The sequence below is a fragment of the Lygodium microphyllum genome, chromosome 22 (genome assembly GCF_053477565.2).
Source record: "Lygodium microphyllum isolate KBCC chromosome 22, Lygodium_microphyllum_v1.1.10, whole genome shotgun sequence".
Taxonomy (NCBI): Eukaryota; Viridiplantae; Streptophyta; class Polypodiopsida; order Schizaeales; family Lygodiaceae; genus Lygodium; species Lygodium microphyllum.
Genome location: NC_141156.1, coordinates 25,490,638 through 25,500,052, shown reverse-complemented (window position 1 = coordinate 25,500,052; position 9,415 = coordinate 25,490,638). Strand labels below are relative to the sequence as shown.

General features: G+C 46.2%; 1 pseudogene; it reads left to right on the top strand.

Annotated features, from left to right (window-relative positions):
• Positions 1 to 1,539: 1,539 nt before the first annotated feature.
• LOC148016958 (large ribosomal subunit protein eL13z-like) lies at positions 1,540 to 1,829 on the top strand (annotated as a pseudogene).
• The last annotated feature ends 7,586 nt before the right edge of the window (positions 1,830 to 9,415 follow it).

Sequence of the window (9,415 nt, the reverse complement as noted above, 5' to 3'; positions counted from 1 at the left end):
GGCGGACTCGGCATCCTTGGTGGCTCTTCGTCCTCATCTTGCTCGAAGTCCGGGCCCTCTTCGACATTTTTCTCTACCACAGGAGGAACGAGTGGTGGTGGTGGCAGTGTCGTGCTGCTGCGCATCCGAGTCGTAAACACCTCCATTTTTTTTATGCATCTGTGTTATCTTTTCACGTGTGTTTCATTGTGTTTGATTGCTGCATTATCTTTCCGTCCTTTTCAGTACCTGCATCCAATGTACATACTTCACTTGTGTGTTTGTGTTTGCGTGTGTTTCTGTTTGTGTGCATGTTGTGTGTGTTTTAGAAAAATATGAAAAACTGATGCCAAAGAATATTATCATGCCGTCAATTTCAATGATGAATTCCAAGAAAAGTGCAGGAAACCGTGGAATCAAAGGAAGCTTTGTAGAAGCCCACATTTAAGCTATGAAGATAAAGGTTGCACGTGAACAAGGCCAACGTAACATGCGGGACAAAGCATTTTTGAAGAAGATACATTGGCACTACATGCAATGGAGATTATGATGGAGAGGGGTCCTTGAAGAAAAGAGACCTACTTGAGGGTCAAAGATAATACAACTCTTTAGTTCACTCCATTGAGGAAAAGGTTACCAAGCAGCCTGTTATGCTAACAGGCGGAGAGTTGCGACCATATCAGCTAGAAGGTTTGCAGTGGATGTTGTCTCTGTACAATAACAACTTGAATGGCATATTGGCTGATGAAATGGGGCTTGGAAAAACCATTCAAACAATAGCTCTATTGGAATATTTGATGGAAAACAAAGGATTAACTGGCCCACATCTCATCATCGCACCGAAGGCACTTCTTCCCAATTGGGCTTATGAATTTTCCCCTTGGGCACCAAGTATTGCTATAGTTCTGTACGATGGACGCCGTATTGACCGCAAAGACTTGAGGGATTTATACAAAGAAGAGGGAAGATTTAATGTTTTAATCACTCATTACGATTTAATCATGCATGACAAGAGCCTTTTTCGGCCGTGCCTATTCTTGTCACAAAGGACTAAAGCTAAAGAAAAACGAGGTAAAACCTTAGTGGATTTTTCTCTCTCCCAGGAAGTCAATCAATGAAATCGAAGGAATCAGCCTCAATGATCTTCACCGGTGCGCCGCCATCGCTTTGGGCCACAGTTTCTTATTTGAGGACATGGTGCAAGGATAAGATTCTATGGTTCTGATCGTCGGATGCAGATGTATCTCTGCACATGAATTGGTGGTGGGTGACTGGGGAGGAAGAAGACGTATATGAGTAAAGCGCAAAGTGCCAGAGGACCGTCCAAAAGCACACTCTGACGAGACGATGATGGTGTCTAGTGCTCAGCATAATGGGAAGCTACAAACAACGCACTATTTCTGAGCTTTTGAAAAGAACTTCCAAGTTGCATAAGCCAAGGATAACTGCTGTATTGGAGGGAAAAGCTTGAATGCAAGGGCCTCTGGATGAAACTGACAGTGAAGTCGATTATAAAGCACTAGAGGCTTGTGTCAACTGCAGAAATCCCCGCCTACAGAGATGAAGCATAACAATGTTGTTCCAAACGGCCATTTCAAGAAGGACTGGCAGAATTATGTCTAAACATGGTTCAATCAGCCTGCTCGCAAGAAGCGCAGACGTTTAACGAAGTAAAAGAAGGCCGTGAGAATATTCCCACGACCTACTAATGAGCCTCTCCGGCCTGTAGTACACTCTCAGACTCTGAAGTACAACGCGAAGATCAGAGCTGGCCGTGGATTTACTTTGGAGGAACTAAAGTTTGCAGGTATTTAAAAGAAACTTGCTCCAACTATTGGGATTGCTGTGGACCATCGATGGAAAGAACCAGCTTCACCTTTTAAACTTCCAGAGTATCTTGCATTCAGATGAACCATACCTAGATTCTACCAAGCTGATTGATATGTATAACACGATCCTGGCTCTGCTGGAAGCTTGTACAGGCATTGAGAAATAAAGAAGAAGGGCAAACCCTTCATACTGAGATTGCTCAGAAAGGATTTAACAAGGATCTTCCAATTGGCAATTCTTTGGTTACAATGTACTCAAGGTGTGGCTCACTTGTTGAAGCACAAGAAATCATTAACAAGATACCAGTGCAGGATGTTGTATCATGAACAATTTTGTTGACAGCATATAATGAACATGGGCTTGCACAGGAAACTCTGACACTTTATGAACTGATGAAGCTGCAAAATCTTTGCCCCATTGCTTTTACCTTTGTTAGTGGCTTGAAAGCTTGAGCTTGCTTAAGAGCCTTGGAGTAAGGCCAAAAGTTACATGCTGAGATAAAAAGGACTTGAACAAAATTTGTTTGTTGACAGTTTCTTTGTTGTAATTCACTTGACAAGCAATATAGTGATCTTTGGCATAAAAATTTGAGATCTTCTTGTTAGCCTCTTTCCTTGCAGCATTTTGAACCCCGTGTTCAGCAGCTCTTGCACGAACTCTACGACAGCGGCGGCTGCTCCTGCTCCTGAAAACCCAACTCCTTGAGCTCAGCAGTGGAAAGGTCCATACAACGCAGGTAGTAGAATTGTTGCTCTTTAGTTATTCCTGTACTTGTTGGAAGCTCCCACTCTTGAAGGCCGTATCGTAGCGCCCGGGTGCTTAGCTCCAACTTTCTTTTTACCTATTCCACTGTAGCATCGCCCTCGGCTTGCGTCACGCGGAGCACCGTTTTGAGAAAGGCCTGACGCTCAGTCTTAGTGGTTATCTCTGCAGCCTCGGCCAGCATTCTCTCACAGTCTGCCACCGCAAGCCATTCTGTTAAATCCCTCACCCTGTCAAAGTTCTTTTTTTTTCACTTCATGGCTCTCTCCTCCATCTTTTGCCTTTGTTCCTCTTGCTGGACCACCAGGGTGGTTACCACCTGTTGCTACTCATTTGATAAGAACCATAACTGGTTTCTTTCTTTTAGTTTCTGAGCTAGGTGTTCTTCAGTGATCCCTCTTGCTTGATCAACAATGTTGAGCCTGTGGTGCGCTTCGGTCAGGATTTTTGATTTCTCTTGGACCAACTGTTCTAGACTCTGGATCTCAATGCGGAGCAGCCTCTTTTGATTAAAGGTCATGGCCATGAGGGCTTCCACATCTTTCTGGGAGGTCTCTAGCGCATCTTGCAATCTCTGTACTTCATCCTGTAGTCATTTTGCTTCTACGGCTGAGACCTCCGACCCTTCATTTTTCAGGAATTCGATTTTCCTGATTAGCCTGTCCTGTTCTTCCTGCTCGTGCCATGATTGGGGCTCCACTGCATGCTCTTGTGGAACAGTGGCCTCGCCTTCCTGAGCCTCCTGGTAGAGCTTTTCCACTTGGGCCACCCTTTGTTGGAGATCACTGTACTGCTGCATCAAAAGTTTTATGTTCCTTTGTTCCGCCACTAGGCTCTGCTCCTCATCCTCTAGCCTTTGCCTAAGGCAGCTTTCATTGGTTTGGGCTTGCTTCGTTTTCTCTTCTAGCTGGTCTTGCAGGGCCTTTATCTCTCTCCGTCTGTCAGCTTCCTGTCTTGAGACCTCTAGCCTAAGGGCCGCTGATGTCTCCTTTTCTTTCTCTAAGTCCAGTAGGGCTAGCTTCTTTTCTTCTTTTGCCTTGTCCAGTTGAGTGAGTAACTCGGCCACATATGTGTCATAGTCTGCGGCAGGTATGGGAGTATTGGGCGTGGTTGTCGATGCCTCCAGCCTCAGTCGTTTGGGGTCTTGCTGAGACTCTGCATCTGTGGCGGCAGGCCTTTTCAATCGAGTTTGAGGGACAATGTCGGCCATCCTGCTCACGAGAATCTGCATCATGGTCATGAGCTGTGCCACATCGAGAGGAAGCGTAGGGTGTGCAGCAGCGACGATCGTGATTTCAGCTGTTGTTGGCACAAAGGAGGGAGGGAGTGGATGTAGGAGGGACTTGCCTTTGCCTACCATCACCCATGCTGCTTCCACGCTCGTGCTGGCTTCGGCTTTATGGCCAGGGCTTGCGGGTTCGAGTCCTCCGTCCCCTTGGGTCTCTTCCACTGACCTTCGGGTGGCTTCCGCTAGTTCGGCCAGTTCCTTGAGTCGCTGCTCCTCAGCTTCTTCCTCTACCCTCCTTTTCCTATCCTCTTCCGCCTTCTTTGACTCCTCTCTTATTTAGGTGAGCTCCTCCTCCTCTTTTCTCCTCCTTTCTTCCTCGGCCCTTCGAGACTCTTTCTTAGCTTTTTTGATGTCAACACGTTCTTCCTTACTTAATTTCTTTTTTTTCTCATTCTGTCTCCTCTCACTTTTGCTTTGCTCTGCGGGTTTGGTCGCTCGTGGAGGGAGCACTTCCTACTGTCCCTTGTCGCTTACTGTTCCTTCGCTCGATTTCGCTCTGCCATGGTGAGCTGAGCTTTCATGCGCCTCTTTCTCCTCCACGATGCCCTCATTCTTTATTGCTTCGTCTATGATAGTTGTCAGGATGCCCCCGTATCTCATTGTAGCCACTTTCGACGCAGGTTTCTTCCTTGTAGAGCGCGCTGTTGAGGCAGGGGACTCTCCTTCGGTGATTCCGCCGAGGTGAGGAGGGCAGCTGAACTTTGAATGGTTTTCTGTACGAATCCATTCCAGTCTATTTCTTCAGGGATTCCTGCTGCTATGCTTTCTAACAGTGGGACCCGGATCCTGTTTATTAGCGCATTGTAACGCTGGCCCGAGAAGAGGGTATGGATCATTTTTGCTTGTAGTTTCACCACTAGGTCCGGGATGTCGGCCAAGCTGATTCCATCCACAGTATGCACCGCTTCTTTCTTGACCCCCAGCGTGGTGTAAACGTCTCGCGTCGGCCTTCTCTCTTTCTTTGGCACAAGCCCCAGGGCCTTTTCTATGATCGTTGCATTGAGGGGCACTTCGATTCTTCTTTCTTGCTCCCCTGTCCTTATTGTGACGGTGCCACAGTTCTTGCTTTTGTCGAAATTCCTCAGGAAGTCCGTGCACATACTGTAATCCACCGCCTGCCCCACCTTTTCCACGTACTTGTGGAGATGACATCTATCCACTAAGTCTTTGATCGTGGGTTCCTCCATGATGGCTTCGTCCAGATTCAGTGTGTGCTTGAAGGTGAAGTTACTGATTCCGAACGTCTCGACGGCGATGCCGAATTTGGTCATTTCCTCTTCTGAGAATGGTAGTTTGCCTCCTTTGTCCTGTCCTGCCATGACGGTGACCTGTCAACACACCATGCCAACAATTAATGCCCAACAATCGGCGCATTTCTAATTAGAACTAAGTTTGAGAGAAAAATAGATGGGCTTAAAGTGGGCACACTTGCTTAGAGGCTTGACCATTGCTATTGTTTTATTCTGCAATATTTTTCCATAGAAACTTTCTTAATTATAACAATATGCTAGCTAGATAACATAACTTTTCATCTTTGCTCTGCTCTTGGCCACCTTGCTCCCCCCTCCGTCAGGAATCTTTCAAAGAATCATTCCTAGGATTAGCACAGGAAGGGCGAGGTAAAAGCACTTGTTCACGTGGATTGACTTACCTAGCCAATAGCCAATTATAGAAGTTTGGATTGTATTCGAGTTGGGCATGACAATCGAGAGTGGATGGTTGGATGGAGACTTGGGAAATATAGGTCAAAACATCATGGAAGAGATCTCCGGTTCTAAGGCAACTGGCAACATGTAATTCCTCTTGGGTGAGGAATTGGTCAATGTAGGGGTGGGCGAGCACATGGTCGTCCAAATGCTGATCACGGGTGATGGCCAAGACCCTAAACAAGATAGGTGCCACGTACGTGGGGTCATATTTGATAGTTTTGATTGCCATGCGTTGCTCAGCATTGGTCATTATGCGACAACCTTTTTTCTCCCATTGGATCCTTAGCATAAACCACTGCTGCAAGAATGTGGAAGGTGAGCTTGCCATCTGCGTGAGCTCTTGCAGCTCCTGTGCAGGAGTAGAATGCGGAGGCTTATGGTAAGAAGTGATAAGTCTTCTGAGTGCAGCCTGATCCTTCGAGATTTCACCGTTTGCTATCGGTTTGGTAGCAATTTTGGGAACTTTAGTGGTCATAAGTTTGTATTCCTCCCAAGTGCATGGTAATGCACGGACATCCGAAGCAAGTGTTTCATCAAGAAGACCTAGGTCTAGCCTCTCGTAGGTTCTAGCAAATGTAGTGAAAGTTTCATCTAACATTTTAATGCAGATTATTAAATTATCCCCAGAAGTTGCAGCAAGATCCTTAGCCAAAGAGAGGAAAGGTCGTATTGCGTAGGAGGGTTTACGACCCTCTGGCAGTGTTGGTGCAACTGGACTAGATAGTTGTGACTTCCTCATCGGTGTCATGGTTCGGGCCTCGCAATGGGAGACACTTTGAGGCGCTGTAGGGAGCTTCAGAGACATGGGGGTTGTACTTGGTTCTGAGCGGGCAATCATCGTGGTTTGTAAGTTCTTAGGATTAGGTAGGTTAAAGGCCTGGGGCATTTGCTTTGGTCGATAGACGAGCCAAGGCTTGCTAGCCGTCGTGCCCTGGCCCATTAACTGTGTTTTGGGAACCACGTGTGCAAACCCTCTTGTTAGGGTGAGGTTGTTCATAGATGAGGTTCTTAGCTGGTCCTTTTTAGACACCCAAATCCAGGGATTGCCCTCGTGGTATCCTTGTGCCCACAAGAGGTCTTTGGGAATCCAATGCGGCGTGGTTGTGCATCTACAACGATAGCGCCTAGACTGCCTCTTGGGTGAGGACAGTTGATGATTTGGATGTTTAGGATCACACTTGGGTGGTTTACTTGGATGTGGTTTTTGCCGTTTCGGCACCCATAGAAACTTGGACTCTTTGGCCTTGGGAGCGCTCTTGGTGGGCGTGAGTCTGGGGTTGAGAATTTGGCACGTGGCCATAGTTTCCGTCTATTTAGACTCGAGTTGAAACGCGATAGTAGGGGTTTCTATCGGCGGCTTCATAAAAGTGGGGGAGTTAGGGAAGCCCTTGCTGAAATTCGTCACTATGCGCACATTGCCGATGGCAAGATATATGTGATTTAGGTTGTAATCCACATTACAGTTGGTTTGTTTTTTGAAAGTGCGACCTAATAGTGATACATTACCAACGTCCTTAGTGTCAGACAACACATGGAAGAAGGCCGATAAACTTTCAGACTCGATGGAAATGACCACCTTGCATTTCCCTAGGAGTGGGTAAGCGGTACCCCCAAACGGGGTGAGTTAAGCGTTAGTGGGCTGTAGTTGCGGTTGACCAATGCATGTCCAATGGTCATGTGTTAGGATGTTGCAGTCAGCACTTTCATCAATCAAGGCATCGAAAAAATACACCGCTCCTGCTGCAACTGTGATCCGCAGGTATGCCAATGCCACTACTTCTTCATCCTGATCTGTCAGGTCAGTTACAGTAGCCATGCGGACATTCAGTGGGGGTTCTAACATGGGTGGCTCGTGCAATGGATGTGAAGGAGGATAGTACTTCTTAATGCGGCTGCCATTAAAAAAGCCTATTCCCTCACCGTGAAGTGTTTCCAATTCGACATTTCCGGTCCTACCGATTACGCGTACCCTGAAAGGCCCTAGCCCCCAAAACTTCATCTTCTGTTTATGCCCTTTTACTGAGTACAGCAGAACAAGGTCCCCTTGTTCGAAGTCTCATTGCGTGACATGCTTGTCAAACCACATCTTTCGTCGGGCCTTTTCACAAATCAGAGAATGAGTGGTGAGGAGTCGGGTCTCCGTTAAGCGCTCAAGTTCTACTAAGCGGTTAGTCCAAGCCTCTCTTTCCTCCAAACGTTCCTGGACTGCCAGCCTCAAACTAGGGATGAAGAATTCTACGGGCAGAATGGCTTCAGTTCCGTAAGTCAGCCTAAAGGGTGTTTGTCCTATAGCCGTTTTATAAGCTGTGCGGTAGGCCCACAAGGCCACCATTAGCTTGTTATCCCAGTCACTTCTCGAAGTAGATACAACTTTTGTAAGCACATTGACTAGAATTTTGTTTGTGGATTCGGCTTGGCCATTAGCCTGAGGGTAATAAGGAGAGGACTTCCGATGAATTATTAGAAAGGTAGAGAGCAAGTGGGCAATCACTTCATTAATGAAGTATGTGCCTTGGTCACTTACAAGCTCGATTGGACAACCGAACCGTGAAATGACCTATTCCCACAAGAATTTTGCAGTGGTCCTAGCATCGTTCTTCCTCATGGCTCGTGCCTCTGCCCATTTTTTAAATAGTCGGTTGCCACTATGATGTATCAAGCTTGGGAATATTGTGCTATAGGACTGACAGGCCCAACAAAATCGATGCCCCATTTTTCAAAGGGTTGTCGGGCTATGACAGGGGTCATCTCCATCTTGTCCTTTCGCGTGGGCACCTTGGTCCTTTGGCACTCATCATAGTGCTTTACAAATTTAGGTGCATCACGGAATAGGGTGGGCCACCATAGCTGGGATTGTAGCACCTTTTGGACATCCTTTCCGATGGACTGCTAAGATGTGTCCTGAAGACAACAGGTGGACAGGTTACATCCTCTCCTTATCATTCATGATGATGGCTTATGTCCTATCATCTACAAGATATCTATACCTCTCTGGGGTATGTCTAAGATATGTCCTCTCCCACTTGTGACCATGCTCCTAGGCATATCCAAGAGACCCTTATATATTTGGTGTACCCATGGGGGTGGTATCCCTCGGAGTAGCACCCATAGGAGTGCCACCTGTGGACAACTAATGGAGTGACTGGAGTAGATGTCTCCACATGTGTGACAAATCCTACAGGTGATGCAACTCCAAAAAAATGACGAGACAGAAACATTGTGTTGATACCACCAAGAAAGGTCACCACAAAAGGATGAGTCCACCTTGTTCTCAAAGAATTATTGGCATCCTGTCTTTCCATCATATACTCTTGCACTTCATCATATACTCTATGTGCATACTGTTCAGGGAATGAGGTGGACTCATCCTTTTGTGGTATATGATGAGCACTAGGAACATTGCTTTCATTATATACTCTCGCACTTCGGGGAGCTAAAGGCACAACATACCACCATCAAGGTTGTCAAGGGTTTGGATAGAAAATTACTTGTTCAAAATCACATACAATAGAAATTTAACATTGGTGACATATACCATGTTGTAATAAAATTTAAAAAAACATGAGTTCATGCACCTGTTCACAATTGGCCGGCAAGACAAACGTGTTGTCCAAATCCGTCCATCTTTTTTTCGAATCTATTTTGAGAAATCCAAATTGATCTCGTTGAAATGTTGCTCCGGCTCCTTCCAGTACCACTTTAAACCATTGTACATCAAATAGGATCATGGAGAAGCTACGGTAATCCACCGTGATAATACTTTGCAAGTTTCCAAAATACTCCATCTCATCTATAACGGTGTTTGGATCTGTGGCTCGCCATCAACTCTCTTGCTAAAAATTTGCCA